Source organism: Rhinatrema bivittatum, chromosome 4, assembly GCF_901001135.1.
Source record: "Rhinatrema bivittatum chromosome 4, aRhiBiv1.1, whole genome shotgun sequence".
Taxonomy (NCBI): domain Eukaryota; kingdom Metazoa; phylum Chordata; class Amphibia; order Gymnophiona; family Rhinatrematidae; genus Rhinatrema; species Rhinatrema bivittatum.
Genome location: NC_042618.1, coordinates 474,268,461 through 474,283,647, shown reverse-complemented (window position 1 = coordinate 474,283,647; position 15,187 = coordinate 474,268,461). Strand labels below are relative to the sequence as shown.

General features: G+C 45.5%; 1 protein-coding gene across 6 annotated transcripts in view; it reads left to right on the top strand.

Moving 5' to 3' along the window:
- NTF3 (neurotrophin 3) overlaps window positions 1-15,187 on the top strand; it is a 215,874-nt gene that overhangs the window by 154,298 nt on the left and 46,389 nt on the right. For 2 of the 6 annotated variants that reach the window (XM_029597270.1, XM_029597271.1), the window contains exon 2: window positions 1,370-1,514. The exons of 3 other annotated variants lie outside the window; for them this stretch is intronic. The gene's annotated coding sequence lies outside the window, so the exon portion shown is untranslated. The remainder of the gene's footprint in view (window positions 1-1,369; window positions 1,515-15,187) is intronic. One more of the 6 variants, XM_029597273.1, reaches the window with a different exon arrangement.

The window sequence follows — 15,187 nt, the reverse complement described above, 5'->3', positions numbered from 1 at the left end:
GGAGAGGAAGAGTTGTGAGGCTCTGTTGGTAGAATGGGTGCGGTTTTTGTAATAGGCAAGTGCATGTTTACAATCTAGGGTGTGAAGCTTTCGTTCATTGTCATTGGCGTGAGGTTTTGGATGGAAAGTGGGTAAAGTGATGGTTTGGTTAATGTGAAAAACTGAAACCACCTTCGGCAGAAAATTGGGGTGTGTACGTAATGTAACTTTGTCATGGTAAAATTGTAGATAAGGAGGGTAGTGAGCCAAGCTTGTAGTTCACTGACATGTCATGCTGATGTGAGGGCAGTCAAAAAGAGTACTTTCCAAGAGAGGTATCATAAATGATAAGTGTCCAATGGGTCAAAAGGCGGTAGCATGAGCTGTTCTAGGACTATGTTGATATCCCATGGCTCTGGCGGTTTTCTTGTGGGAGATGTTAAGCGCAAGACTCCTTTCATGAACCTGGATACGAGAGAATGACATAATATGGGTTCCCCGTTCAGAGGATTATGGTAAGCTGCTATGGTGCTTAAATGTACTCTGAGTGAGGCAGTGGCTAGGCCTTTGCTGTAGAGTAGATCGAGGTAGGCCAGAAGGCGTTCTGATGGGCAGGTGAGTGGATCCATACTTGCAATTGAGCACCAGGAAGCGTAATGTGACCACTTTCGTTGGTAGTTGAGTCTAATAGATGGTTTTCTGGAGGAGACTAGTATGTCCTGAAGAGGAGGAGCGATGTTCAAGTTTTGGAAAACGAGTCTTTCAATCTCCATGCCATGAGGTGCAGTGATGAATGAAGTGGATGTAGTAGTGATCTGTTCTCTTGTGTAAATAGCTGAGGGCTGTTGCCTAGGGGAATTGGATTGTGTATTGATAGTTGTATCAGGTAACTGTAGTATGGTTGTCATGGCCACGCTGGCACGATGAGAATCAAATCTGCCTTGTCTTCGATGCATCTTTGGACTGTGCGAGAGATGAGTGGTATTGGAGGGAATGTGTACAGGAGACCCCGAGACCAGTTTATGAGGAAAGAGTTCTGAGCTAGTCGGTGTGGGCTTGGATACACTGAGCAAAAGTTCTTTACCTTCTTGTTGCGCTCTGTCGCGAAAAGGTCAACACAGGGAAGACCCCAAGTGAAGAAAATGCATTGTGCTACCTCCTGATATAGTTCCCTTTCGTGTGGGTGAAATATTCTGCTCAGTTTGTCTGCTCTGGAATTGCTGATTCCGGGTAAGTAAGTTGCTTGTAGGGAGATAGACCTGTTGTGAGCCCATTCCAGGACCTGGATTGTTTTACTGCAGAGGCTCCAAGTACCTGACCCTCCTTCCTTGTTTATGTAAAACATGGTCACTTGGTTGTCTGTGTGAATCATTACCGTTTTCCCTTGCAGGGATTCTTCGAAGGCTCGAAGGGCGTTCCGTACAGCCCGAAGTTCCAGAAGGTTTATGTGTTGATTGCGTTCCGTTGTGGACCATAGTCCCTGAGTTTGAAGATTGTCTAGGTGAGCCCCCCATCCCTTGAGTGAGCCATCCGGGGTGAGTATTATTTGATGTTGAGGAGTTCGTAGAGGTGATCCCGTCGTTAATGTTGATGGGTTTAGTCACCATTGCAGGTCTTTTTTCATGCTGATTGTCAGAGTGATGGGAGTCGACAGTGGATGGAGGAACTGGGTCCACTGATTTTTCAGACCCCATTGTAAACGACGCATGTGTAGTCGTGTATGTGGGACAACATAAACAGATGCTTCCATGTGTCCTAGAATAGTCAGGATTTGGTGGGCTGGAACAGTTGCACTGTGTAGTAGGACTGAAGACAGTGTGGAGAGAGCAAATGCTTGTGAGCTTGGTAGGAATGTCTTGTCTTGAATGGTGTCGATGTAGGTCCTGATGAACTGTAAGGTCTGTGTTGGCTGAAGATTTGACTTCTTGTAGTTGATTAGTTAGACCTAGATTGTCTAGGAAAGAAATCGTGTGAAGTAAATTGTCCTGTAGGAGAGAATGGCTGGGTGCTACTAGAAGCCAATCGTCCAGATAAGGAAATATTTGAACCCCCTATCAATGGAGGTGTGCCACCGCTACTGCTAGACATTTGGTGAGGACTCTGGGGGCAGAGGATAGTCAAAATGGAAGAACTTTGTCAAAATGTACTAAAGAAACTCAGACCCCTGCTCTACACCCATGACCTCCGTACAGTGATTCAAGCCACTCTCACCTCCAAACTAGATTACTGTAATGCTCTCCTATTAGGGCTCCCATTGTCCTCAATAAAACCCCTTCAACTACTGCAAAATGCTACTGCAAGACTCATTACTAACGCACGCAAACACGACCATATTACCCCCATCCTTAAGGACTTACATTGGCTCCCCATCCTGTCCCGTATACATTACAAAACGTTGACCATAATACACAAGTCCATCCACACCCACAACTCCAACTGGCTCGACCTACCTTTCACTGCCCCCCTGTCCACCCGAGCCACCAGATCTACCAACAAAGGCACCCTACATGTCCAATCCCTGAAAATGGCTCATCTCTCCACTACCCGCGACCGTGCTATCTCTATTGCCGGTCCGGCTCTTTGGAACTCCCTACCTGACCACATGCGCATTGAACCCTGTGCAATCAAATTCAAAAAGAAATTAAAAACACTCCTGTTCAACCATGCCTACCCAGAATAACCCTTCTCCATCTCCCCTCACAGTTCCCCCTTCAGGGGTCTGCCCTCTCCTTATATTAAGGAGACTATCATTGTAAATTATAAACTGTATTCTCTGGTTATGACTTTCTTGTTTTTTAACTATCTTTCCTACTGCCTATTTATTTTATCCCCTGCCCAGTTACTTTCTCCCTGTTGAAATGTATTTTCCAAACTTTCAGTTATTATGTGAACCGGTATGATGTACCCACTAATGCCGGTATATAAAAGTTTCTAAATAAATAAATAAACTTTGTACTGGAACTGTTTGTTGTCCATCTGGAAACATAGGTAACACCAGGATTTGGGATGCATTGGTATATGGGCATATGCATCCTTCAAGTCCAGTGAACATATCCAATCGTTGGATCGAAGGAAGGGGAGAATGGACAAGATAAGTCATTTTGAATTTCTCTTTCTGAAGGTACTTGTTGAGTGAGCGTAGGTCCAAGATTGGACGTAGCCCTCCTGACTTCTTGGGAATAAGGAAGTATTGTGAATAGAAACCCTGATGAAGTTGTGGGGGAGTTAATTCCCGAATGCACTTTTGTTGGAGGAGTATTTTGATTTCCCAAAGAAGAGGTCCTCCATGTGCAGTTTCTGGGGAACTAAATATGGGAGGGTGAAAGGGATATGAAATTGAGGGAATAGCCCTCCTTTATTATGATTAGGACCCATTGGTCAGATGGGAGAAACCTGGACAATCTTCCCCCTACCAAAGATGTCTGAGCCGGTGGTGAGAGTAGCTCTAAAAACCTGGTTGGGTCTTTGAGGGTTGAGGATCAGTTTGTTGACTGGACTGGCAAGGGGCTCTGGGGTGCTGTCGCAGACCTTGCTGCTGGTAAGGTTGCTGTCTGCTAGGTTGATAGAGTGGAGGCCTGTAAGAAGTGTAAGGCCTATACGTTTTTGGATAGCTGGTTTTCCTGTATGAAGAGTACTGTCGCCTAGATGAAGAAGGCTGGTGAGGAGAGGTCAGTGATAGTACCGCTGTCTTTTGTTCCTTAAGTTTTGTTACTGTTTCTGTGAATTTATCTCCAAACAAACTGTAAGGATGGCATGGAAGATTGGCCAACTTGTCATGGATGTCGTCACTAATGGCACTGGATCTTAGCCATGTGAGCCTCCTCGCCGCTATTGTGTTCGCAGAAGTTTTTGAGGAAATCTCAAACCCCTCATAGACTGAGCGAAGAAGGTGTCTGAGACTCTCCTCCATATTATAATATTCTGGAGGCAAGTTGGTCTCTGAGGATCCTTGTTGTAAATGGGACTTTAAAGCCTGTAAATTTTCAAACAGATATTGTGCCATGAAAATTTGGTGATTTTGAATCTTAGCATTTAGCATGCTGGACTGAAACGCTTTCTTTGCGAAGTCATCCAAAGATTTTGCATCTCGAGCTGGTGGTGTGTTTGAGTGAAGTCGTGACTTCTATGCTTTCTGCATCGCAGATTCAACTACTATAGAAGTATGTGGGAGTTGAACTGCTGAGTAAAAGGGGGCATCTCTCATCTGGTATTTGAGGTCTATTTTTCTTGATGTTGGTGGAGGAGAGAGAGGAGTATTCCACATCTTCTTCATCACTGGCCATTGAGCCCTTCCTGTGCTTATTGCAGGAAACTCTCTGGTTTAGCGCTGCAGGAATCTAGGCTTCACATCACCCTATCTGCTTACGCCGATGACATGCTCCTCATGATCCGTGACCCACTTGATATGGCAAGGATGCAAACCTGCCAGTGTGTTTATTCATCCGCATCCTCTGCCACGATCAACTAGGCCAAATATTTGGGGCCTGTGATAGGACTGCAGCAGATGGACGTGCTCCCAAGCGAGTTTGGTAATTTTTCATGGAGCCGAAAGATCCTAAAATATCTGGGTGTCTTCCTCTCCACAGAGGAAACCATGGCCCCGATAAACTGGCAATAACTGGACGACAAAGTCGAGGCTCATTTGAGGTCGTGGGTGAGGCTACTACAACTTGTCATACCGCAGAAGGGTCTTAGTGGTTAATCAACTTGTGTCCAGCATGCTGTGGCTCAGGCTGACCTCCCTAACCCCCCCCCCCCCTGCAGAGTTTCTTGCCCAGACTCAGAGAAAGTTGCTGGATTTCTTTTGGGCCAGCAAGAAGCACTGGGTAACTGCAGGCATCCTGTCTCTTCCTTTGGAAGAGGGCGGACAGGGCCTTGTGTGTCTTAAGAGCCAAGTACACACCTTCCGCTTACAGGCCCTGCAGAGATTTCTGTATGCAGACCTATCACCCCCTTGGTGCCCTCTGGCAGCTTTTTTCTTTCGCCAGATGAGCAGGTTGCAGTATGACTGACAGCTTTTTGTAATTTGGGCAAGAGGGTATGAGCACAGTCTCTCTCATCACTGCCATCTTTCTATTAAGATAGTTTTAAGTCTTGGAGCATGATATCCATTATGAGGCTGATGGTCCCCACGGAGGACGTCCTAGAAGAACCCCTTCTCCACAACACCGCTCTGGGTGTGGGGATTTTGGAGTCCTCCATCGGCCTGAACTATGAAAGTCGGTCACCTCCTGTTAGAGGACTGATCTACATGGGTGCCGCCATGCATGTTGGCACAGTGAGTGGGCATAAGAAACCCCGTGCCTGTGCCGCATTCCTCAAGTCCATCCAAGCTAGGGCACCCAGTTGCTTGTCCACTCTGTCAGGGAGGGGTCTGCAGGCCAGAGGTCCCCGCCAGTTTTCAAACCCCCCCCCCCCCCCCACACACACCGGACCTGAGTATAGGCTCTATCATAAGAGACCTCCCACTCTCCGCTCGCCCCCCTCCAGCCAAAAGCCTCAGCCGGCTGTGCTCCCTTTCCTCAGCCAACCTTGAGGCTATTGACAGGAGGGCAATTTACCTCCTAATGTTATACACAATTCACTACCTGGTGCTTGCCTCCCGCCCAGACACTGTGTGGAGAAGCGCAATGGGGGGGGGGGGGGCATAGAGGACCATGTTGGAGAGCATATTATGCCTATCCCACCTTCAGGAAGAGCACAGACCTAGCATTGAGAGTAGCACACAGGGCCATATTTACAGGGAGTGTCCTACAAGCCATCACTGGCTCCGCAGCCTGCCCCTTCTGCCAAGTGGCACATATCTAACTGGTTTTGTCCCCACTTAACCCCCTTCCTCACCTTTTTGAAAAATTAGTTTTTATGTTTTTGGTTGTCCTGCTCCCCTCACCTCCTAATCTATGGGCACACCGTAGCCAGGGCCCCAGTGGCACGCAACCAGGCCTGCCTCATTAACTACCTTCTGGCAGAAGCCAAGATCACCATCAGATGGACCAGAGAGGTGAGGCAGGCTGGAGAACATCCGGGTGTGTGAAACTTCCTTCTGGTCCTTGCTGTGCTCTCAGCTGCAGGCAGAGCATGCATCTGCTGTACAGAAGAACACCATCCGAAAATTCATCCAGGAATGGACGCTTGACTGCGTCCTCTGCCCCCCACCACTTCCTCCAATATATAACAGAAAGTTACATATTTAAGACTTTAATTTTTGTTAAGTTTCCCACCCAATACACTATCCCCCTTCACCACATTTCCCTTTCCTGAGTTAAACTGGTTCTGCAGTGATGAGCTAAAGGTCACTGGCTGACAGGTCGGTGATTCTTTTTCGCTCTGCGCAATGTGTGTTATTGAGCAGACTGATTCTACTCATTCCCTCTTTTCCCTCTCTCTTTGCCCTTCTAGCTTTCTCGAAAGGTGGAGTTAACAGCATGATGAACTGCTTGCCTAAAATACACCAAGGCACTTTGTTTTGTTGGTAAACTGTACATGTTTTCCTCGTGTGCAGTCCACGGGATGTGGAACACACGTTTTTAGCATCCTTTTCTCTGACCAGAGCTCTGATGTGTTTACCAATAAAAATAGTGGGAATGAAAAATTCCCATGGACGGAGAGCAGGAGATGTTTTAGTTCTTATAAGTTTCATTATAGGTTTTTGTTTCCTGAGTATGGTGGTAACTGTTTGAGTCCTGGTAGTTAGTGGTGTTTTGATACGGCAGATTTGTTCCTTGGGGTAAACTGTAGCTTTGGCAGGCTGTGATAACTTTTATTGGGCTAAGTATTAATCAAAGATGCAGTATGTGAACTATTGAGACAATGTAGGACCTGGCTTGTGAATATCTCTGATCTGACATCTGAAGAAGGGATCTATGTAGTTTTGTACAATATTTTTAGCTACAAGTATTTTTATTTCAAAGATACATTTAGTCAGCCCGACACGTTCTGACTTCCTAATAGGAGGTGTGCTGGTGTTTAGGGCCAGGTGTAATATTTGCAGTGTTGCCTTTTTATAGAAAGGGTTGTTGTTGCTTGAGCACTGTTTTGGTTACTATATTATAATTCCTTATTCACGCCTTTCTGAAGGCTAAGCCCACACCCAATTCATGTTAAAATGGGCTTAATGCCCTATGGGTTCCAAATATCTTCTATGTCCTGGGGAGAAGGGGTTGAGGGAGTGAGACTGCAGGAGACCTGGGGAAGGGAGAGGGGGGTGCGGAAGGAGAGAGGGAACTGAATGAGCAAGATTGCTGGTAACTTGGGGTGGGGGGTGAGGTGAGACTGAATCCCCTGTTGTAAATGTCACCGCACGCCACTGATGACAATGTAGAACCCAAACCTGGAGACATGAAGACACCCACAAAAACGGGGCAGAACCACGGCGGGAAAACCATGTGCCCATAGTAGCAGTATAAGACTACTGCAGTAGAACTGGATGCACAAAGCAAAGTAGGACTAAACATGAAATGTAGGACTGACTCTAGGACCAAATCTAAGAGCAAACTCTGTGAGCTTTAAAATATAACTGTGTCCACCCAGGAATAAAAAGGCCACCAAAAGGAAGTGTGAGCCATAGAGCTGGGAGCACTACAGATAATCCAAGAGACCCTCAGAGGCCCTCAGCTGGTGGGAGACGAAGGGAAAGTAGTAGCAGTAATAGTTTGGAAGAAAATTTGAAATCCAGTTGACTGGCAAATTTTTTTTTTTACTATTCTGTAGCCAGGAAAGCTAATCTCTCTCAAATGGATGCTAAGGCTGCCACTATAATAAGGGCTTGAATTTAATGCCATTTGTTTTAATGGAGAATCTATGAAATACACAAATCAAGCAAGCAGCATCTTCTGAGAAACAGAAACAAAGATTTGTAGGCAAACTACAATTGGATACCATGATGACTGTATTCTGTATTGTTAAAATAAAGTACATAAGAACATAAGAAAATGCCATACTGGGTCAGACCAAGCCCAGCATCAAGCCCAGCATCCTGTTTCCAACAGAGGCCAATCCAGGCCATAAGAACCTGGCAAGTACCCAAAAACTAAGTCTATCCCATGTTACCATTGCTAATGGCAGTGGCTATTCTCTAAGTCAACCTAATTAATAACAGGTAATGGATTTCTCTTCCAAGAACTTATCCAATCTTTTTTTAAACCCAGCTACACTAACTGCACTAACCACATCCTCTGGCAACGAATTCCAGAGTTTATGCAATTTTCATTTTTCCCAGGACCTAAAAAAAACTGAAAATACAGGGATAGTTAAAGGCTTTATTCCTCTAATTTCTTCTATCTCTATTCTCCCATGCTTTTATTTTTCTTCTGTCTGTTAATTCTCTTTCTTATCCTAGAACAGAACATAAGAAATGCCTTGCTTGGACAGACCCAGGTCCATCAAGGCCAGCATCTGGCCTCTGACAGTGGAAGGTTTGGGACACGAATACCCAGCAGATCCCAAAAAGTAGATATCTCTCTCTCTCTCTCTTGCATAGCCACAGCTTTAGTGAACCTGGCTAATAATGTGTTATAGACGTTTCCTCCAGGAACTTGTCCAAACCTCTTGTTAGACAGCTTCACCATTTCCTTTGGCAACAGATTCCCAGCTTGATTGGGTGCCAAGTGAAAAAGTACCTTCTGTGATTTGCTTTAAATCTGTTGGTTGTAAGATTCATGCAGTGTCCCCTTGTTTTAGAATTATTTGGAAGGGTAAATAGCCATCCTTTATTGGCCCATTCCATCCCACTCATGATTTTACAAACTTCTATCATGTGCCCTCTCAACCATCTCTTTTCCAAGCTGAAGAGTCCTAACTCTGAGTAGCCTCTCATCATAGGGGAGCCGTTTCATGCTTTTTAGCATTTTTGTCACCCTCCTCTGCACCCTTTTCTATATCCGCTGTGCAGGACTGGTGCAAGGGTATTAGGTGCCCTAGGCAAAGCTTCAGCCTTGCGCCCGCCCCCTCTCTGGTCCAGGCCTCGGCTCCAGCCCCAACCTCATTCACTCAGACAGGCCCCCTCTCTTACACACACTTAGGTTCCTTGTCTCACTCACACACGCACCCTTACACAGGCTCCCCCCTCTCTCTCACTAACACCATTGCTCTCTCGCACACACACACAATCCCTCTCACTCACACGCACCCTTACACAGGCTCCCCCCTCTCTCTCACTAACACCATTGCTCTCTCGCACACACACACAATCCCTCTCACTCACACGCACCCTTACACAGGCTCCCCCCTCTCTCTCACTAACACCATTGCTCTCTCGCACACACACACAATCCCTCTCACTCACACGCACCCTTACACAGGCTCCCCCCTCTCTCTCACTAACACCATTGCTCTCTCGCACACACACACAATCCCTCTCACTCACACACACCCTTACACAGGCTCCCCCCTCTCTCTCACTAACACCATTGCTCTCTCGCACACACAATCCCTCTCACTCACACGCACCCTTACACAGGCTCCCCCCTCTCTCTCACTAACACCATTGCTCTCTCGCACACACAATCCCTCTCACTCACACGCACCCTTACACAGGCTCCCCCCTCTCTCTCACTAACACCATTGCTCTCTCGCACACACAATCCCTCTCACTCACTCACACACAAAAACAGAGGCGCTCATCGTGGCCCACCACGTTTCTACTCCTTGTGGCCCCACATGGATGCTCTTGGCTGCCTCCTAATGGCTGGCACCCTAGGCAACCGCTTAGTTCACCTATTGGGACCCACCGGCCCTGCTGCGATGTCTTTCTTGAGACACCATGAATCAATGCAGCATGGACTTGCACCGTGGATCAAGACAGAGGTAATATGATATTTTCCATTTTATTTTCTATTCCTTTTCAGATCATTCCTAATATTCTATTTGTTTTTTTTTATCACATCTGTACTCTGAGCTGAGGATTTCATAAGAACATAAGAAATTGCCATGCTGGGTCAGACCAAGGGTCCATCAAGCCCAGCATCCTGTTTCCAACAGAGGCCAAACCAGGCCACAAGAACCTGGCAATTACCCAAACACTAAGAAGATCCCAAGCTACTGATGCAATTAATAGCAGTGGCTTTTCCCTAAGTAAACTTGATTAATAGCCATTAATGGACTTCTCCTCCAAAAACGTATCCAAACCTTTTTTGAACCCAGCTACACTAACTGCACTAACCACATCCTCTGGCAACAAATTCCAGAGCTTTATTGTGCGTTGAGTGAAAAAGAATTTTCTCAGATTAGTCTTAAATGTGCTACTTGCTAACTTCATGGAATACCCCCTAGTCCTTCTATTATTCGAAAGTGTAAATAACCGATTCACATCTATTTGTTCAAGACCTCTCATGATCTTAAAGACCTCTATCATATCCCCCCTCAGCCGTCTCTTCTCCAAGCTGAACAGCCCTAACCTCTTTAGTCTTTCCTCAAAAGGGAATTGTTCCATCCCCTTTATCATTTTGGTTGCCCTTCTCTGTACCTTCTCCATCGCAATTATATCTTTTTTGAGATGCGGCGTCCAGAATTGTACACATATTCAAGGTGCGGTCTCACCATGGAGCGATATAGAGGCATTATGACATTTTACGTTTTATTCACCATTCCCTTCCTAATAATTCCTAACATTCTGTTTGCTTTTTTGACTGCTGCAGCACACTGAGCCGACAATTTTAAAGTATTATCAACTATGATGCCTAGATCTTTTTCCTGGGTGGTAGCTCCTAATATGGAACCTAACATCGTGTAACTACAGCAAGGGTTATTTTTCAATGTATTGTTTTCAAGGACTCCAAGCTCCTTTGCTGTGACTCCCAATATAGAACTCAGCATTGTGTGTACCTATAGGTAGGATTATTTTTCCCCTATGTGCATACATTTGCACATATCCATATTAAATTTCATCTGTCATTCAGATGCCCAGTCATCTAGTCTCACAAGGACCTTTCTGTATTTCCTCACAATCTGCTGCAGTTTTAACAACTTCAAATAAATCAATTTCGCTTACCTGTAAACAGAGTTCCCTGCAGACAGTAGGATGAATTAGACATAACACTGATGGCGCTAATGCAGACCTAACTCTCAGAGCTCAGTAAAGATTTTACTGAGCATGCATATGAGTTCCCAGTGAACCTTGATTCATGAGCTCTTCAGACTCTTCTCATGCTTAAGCTTTAGCAAGGTAGTCGACACTCCAGGGAGGCAGGTGGGTATTAGGTATGGCTAAATCATCCTGTTCATGGCAGAGAACCCTCTTTACAGATAAGCAAAATTGCTTTCTCTGTTGACAAACAGGCATGGATAAGCCATAACACAGAGGGAGTCCTAAGCTGAGTGAAAAGTGGATTTCTAAGGTGAGCAGGCTACGCAGAACCGCTTGACCAAAATAAGTGTCTCTTTTGGGACAAGTTGTCTAGACCTTTAATGGGATGTAATGGCGTGAACTGAAGACAAGATAATAGCTTTGCAAATGTTTTTAATAGATGTGGCCCTGAGATGAAGTTGTCATGATTCTCATTTGCAGGTGAATTTTCAAAGGAGTTACAAGCGTAGATGTAACATACGGGGCCTGATTTTAAAAAGCATTTAAATGATTAAAATTTTGTTTTGCATATGTAAAAGCACTTTAGTTGTGTAAATGGGCTTTTGAAAATTGCTACAATATATGCCATTGAATTGACCACAGGATATTCGCATGTAAGTGCACTTTATACAGAAATGGCTTTTTAAACTTGTTACAAATTACACGTTTAACTCCTTTTAAAATTACTTCCTTAATCGTAGCAATTTTTAAAAGCCATTTATGCGCGTAAAGTGTGTTTAGGAAGATAAATCCTATAGACAATTCAATGCCATATATTGTAACAATTTTCGAAAGCTCATGTACACAGGTAAAGTACAGTTACATATGTAAAACCTAATTTTATGCATGTATATGCTTTTGAAAATCAGACCCTTGATGAGCCTTGACAGAGTCTGTAATCTGTAAGCCAGCCAGTGCATAACTCTATATACACTGGGCTTCTGATTTTAGGTTTTAACTGATAAACCCTAATAAAATACCCCTGAAGCAAAAAAAAAACAAAAAAAAAACAGCATTTTTCCTAGTATTCTCACCTCTCTTTTGCCTACCCTGGATCCTCTGCTTTGTTTTTGTGCCTTTTCCATGCTAATGACTCCTCAAATGCATACATGTATGTATTTGATTCAACCGGAAAAGGTTCCCAATAATAGTATCCGTGATTTAAACCCCCCGATAAATACCGATTTTTGGTACCCCAAAAAACCCCTAATTAACTGGAAAATAAACACCTAAATTTACAATTTATAAAACCTAAGATCAGAAGCCCTAACGATACAGTTCGCTGGTCAGTTGGACAGAGTTAATTTGGAAACTGTCCTTCCCAATCTGCTGGGATCAGTGGAGACAAACATTTGAGAAGCTTGATGAAGTCCTCTTTAGGTTCTCTTATAGTCCAAGGAGTGAAAAACCCATTCTTTGGGTCTATGTGATCTTGTAAAGAATGTAGGCAGCACAAAAGCTTCATTAATGTGAAACGCAGATTCTCTCTCAGAAGGAACTTGGTCTGAGTTCATTAAACCACCCTATTACGAAATAAAAACCCCTAAAAGATATGGTGAATATGAAACTACAAGCTGTAGTTCAATCACTCTGTGCCAAAGAGACATCCTTGAGAAACAGCTCTCTCCAGGTGTCTGCTGGTTAGTGCCACATTTAAAACTTGGGCACCCATAGGCAGCAGTGGGATGAGGGTCCCTCCTCAATAACTGGAAGGTGGGGTAAGAGGCTCAGAGATGTGAGGGTACGGCTCTGCAGGGCCTCTTTCCAGTCTTCAGCCGCCATCGACCTGAGTTCCGGCAGCGGCCCCAAGCCTCTCTCTGTTCTGCGACTGTGGCAGGGGCAGGCAGGGTGAGGCGGACGCCACCGCAGCGTTATGAAAGAGGCATTTTTTTGCCGCCTCAAAATTCTGCCGCCTGAAGTGACCGCCTCACTTTGCCTCATTATAGAACCAGCCCTGGCTGGTAACCCCCTTTCCCGCCACAGGACATTTCAAGGATGCTGTGCATGCGTGCGCCTAAGGGGGATCCAAGGGCGACAGTGTCATGGCGGTGTTTCTGCCATCTAGGGGTGAGTGCCGCCGGTTGCAGGATGACCCTGCAACTAGAAAAAGTTACAAAGAGATCCAGCTGGCTGGTCTCCTCTTACATTTGAAACCATAAAACTTTCTGGTTGAAGGTTTCCTGGAGGAAATCAGAACATCCTCTACCTCTTTTAGAAGGTGTATGGAGGAGACTACTGTGTGTTCAACATCCATTTGAAGAGGGCCAGTGATAGCAGGTTTGAATGGCAGAACCTGCTGTCCTGCTCAGTAATGAGTGTCTGATTTATTCCCAGTGGAATCAGAACCTGATTTGATAGATAAGATATGCAGTTACTGTGCCTAGGCCAGTGCTATGTGGATTATCCTTGCCTTGCCTTGCCTCGAAGGATCTTCTGGTCAGTCTTGGTGATTACAAGAATTGGTGGGTATGCATAGAGTAGACTAATGCTCTAGGTTAGCAAAAAAGCATCAGGAGCTGATCTTTGGCTACTTGGATACATGGAGCAGAATTTCTCAACCTTCCTGTTGGCTTATAAAGCAATAACATGTTTTCCCCAGTGACTGAACATGTCATCCGCTACTTCTTGATCCAAGGTCACTTGTAATGTTGCAACATTCTGCTGAGGCAATTTGAATGCCCAGCAGGTAGACAGCCTGCTTTATCCTGCCCATAACCAGATACAGATGGCCTCCTAGAGGACACATAAGAGCCCCTACCTCCCTGTTTATGTAGAACAAGGCCACTTAGTTGTTTATCAGAATTAAGATTTCCTCTATTGTGAGGAGGTAAGAGAAAGCCCTCAGAGCATGGTAAATGGCACACAGCTCCAGACAGTCGATTTGCAAATGACTCTCCACTGGGGAACACAAACTTCGAATCCATGTAGCACTAGTATGCACTCCATTAATCCTTGGTGGAGGAGTCAGTCAGCAGTCACTCAATGTGGTGGCATGTGTTAGAAAGAGTCTCACCTTTAGAACTTCTGGACTCATTCTCCACTGAAAGGATATTCTCATCCTGGAGGTTACAGAGATTTGGTGGGATAATGGTTGATAGAGCAGTACACACTGGCATGGGACATAGAACAGTTTCACTGTGTACAAACATTTCCTCCATCTTGGACCTAAGAAGTTCTAATTCCCCACTTCAGTCTTCAGGACCTAAGGCAACAAGGAAATTCTTCACTAACTCTGATAGATGGGCTCCCTCAAGCTGAGAGGCCAAGAATTGGAAGCAAGGCATCCTATTCTGATACCTAGATAAGCACATTTTCACTCAGGGTTGGAAATAAAACTGAAGAGGAACCTGGTGTCATGGCAGCTTTGCCTGTTGCACAGGAGACTGGCTCTGAGGTGTTCCACAATGGCTGCATCAATAACTAGCATCTTACTCCATAGATGGCACTGGTAGATTCTTCCGTGCCATGATGCCCAATGTAGGGCTCTTGGATGTACGCGCCAAAGTGCTCTGATACCACTGGTGGTGCTGCAATCTGCTGCGGTGGGTATATTGACTGTGCCCTAGAATGTGAGCTCCTTGCCAAAGACACAGATGGTGCTCTGGTTGGTTCTGTATCTGAGTAAAATAAATGCCTTGGCACTATGGGGATTTTCCATGTCATAAAAGATGACACTACGTCCCATCTCTGTATGGAGAATAGGCCCACTCTGATGAAGCCCTGCACTGACAGCTCCAATCTTTTCTTTGGCTCCAAGGGAGACAGTCAGGCTGCCCTTCTTGGTGCCCCACCTGGTGCCCCAGTTTTCTGTACCACATTCAACTCTGGACATGAGGTAGATTTGGAGACAGTGCCACAGGGGGAGAGGGAGAAACTATCATGTGCCTATGGGACTATGAAGGGGAAAGTTTCCCACCAACTTCTTTCATCGTGAATTTGATGCCTCGCTTCTTGCCAAGGAATGTGTCCACTGCTTGGCCTCATGCCAAGGCTTCAGGCTATTACCCGCCAGTGCCTTCGTTAGGGCCTCCATCATCCAGGCATGGTACTGCTGCATCCTAGGGGGCCTACACCCTAGCATTGGAACCTGGCCTCTGGGTTGGGTCATGGCATCAGGCCTGGGTCCAGGCTGAGGGTCCGGTATCG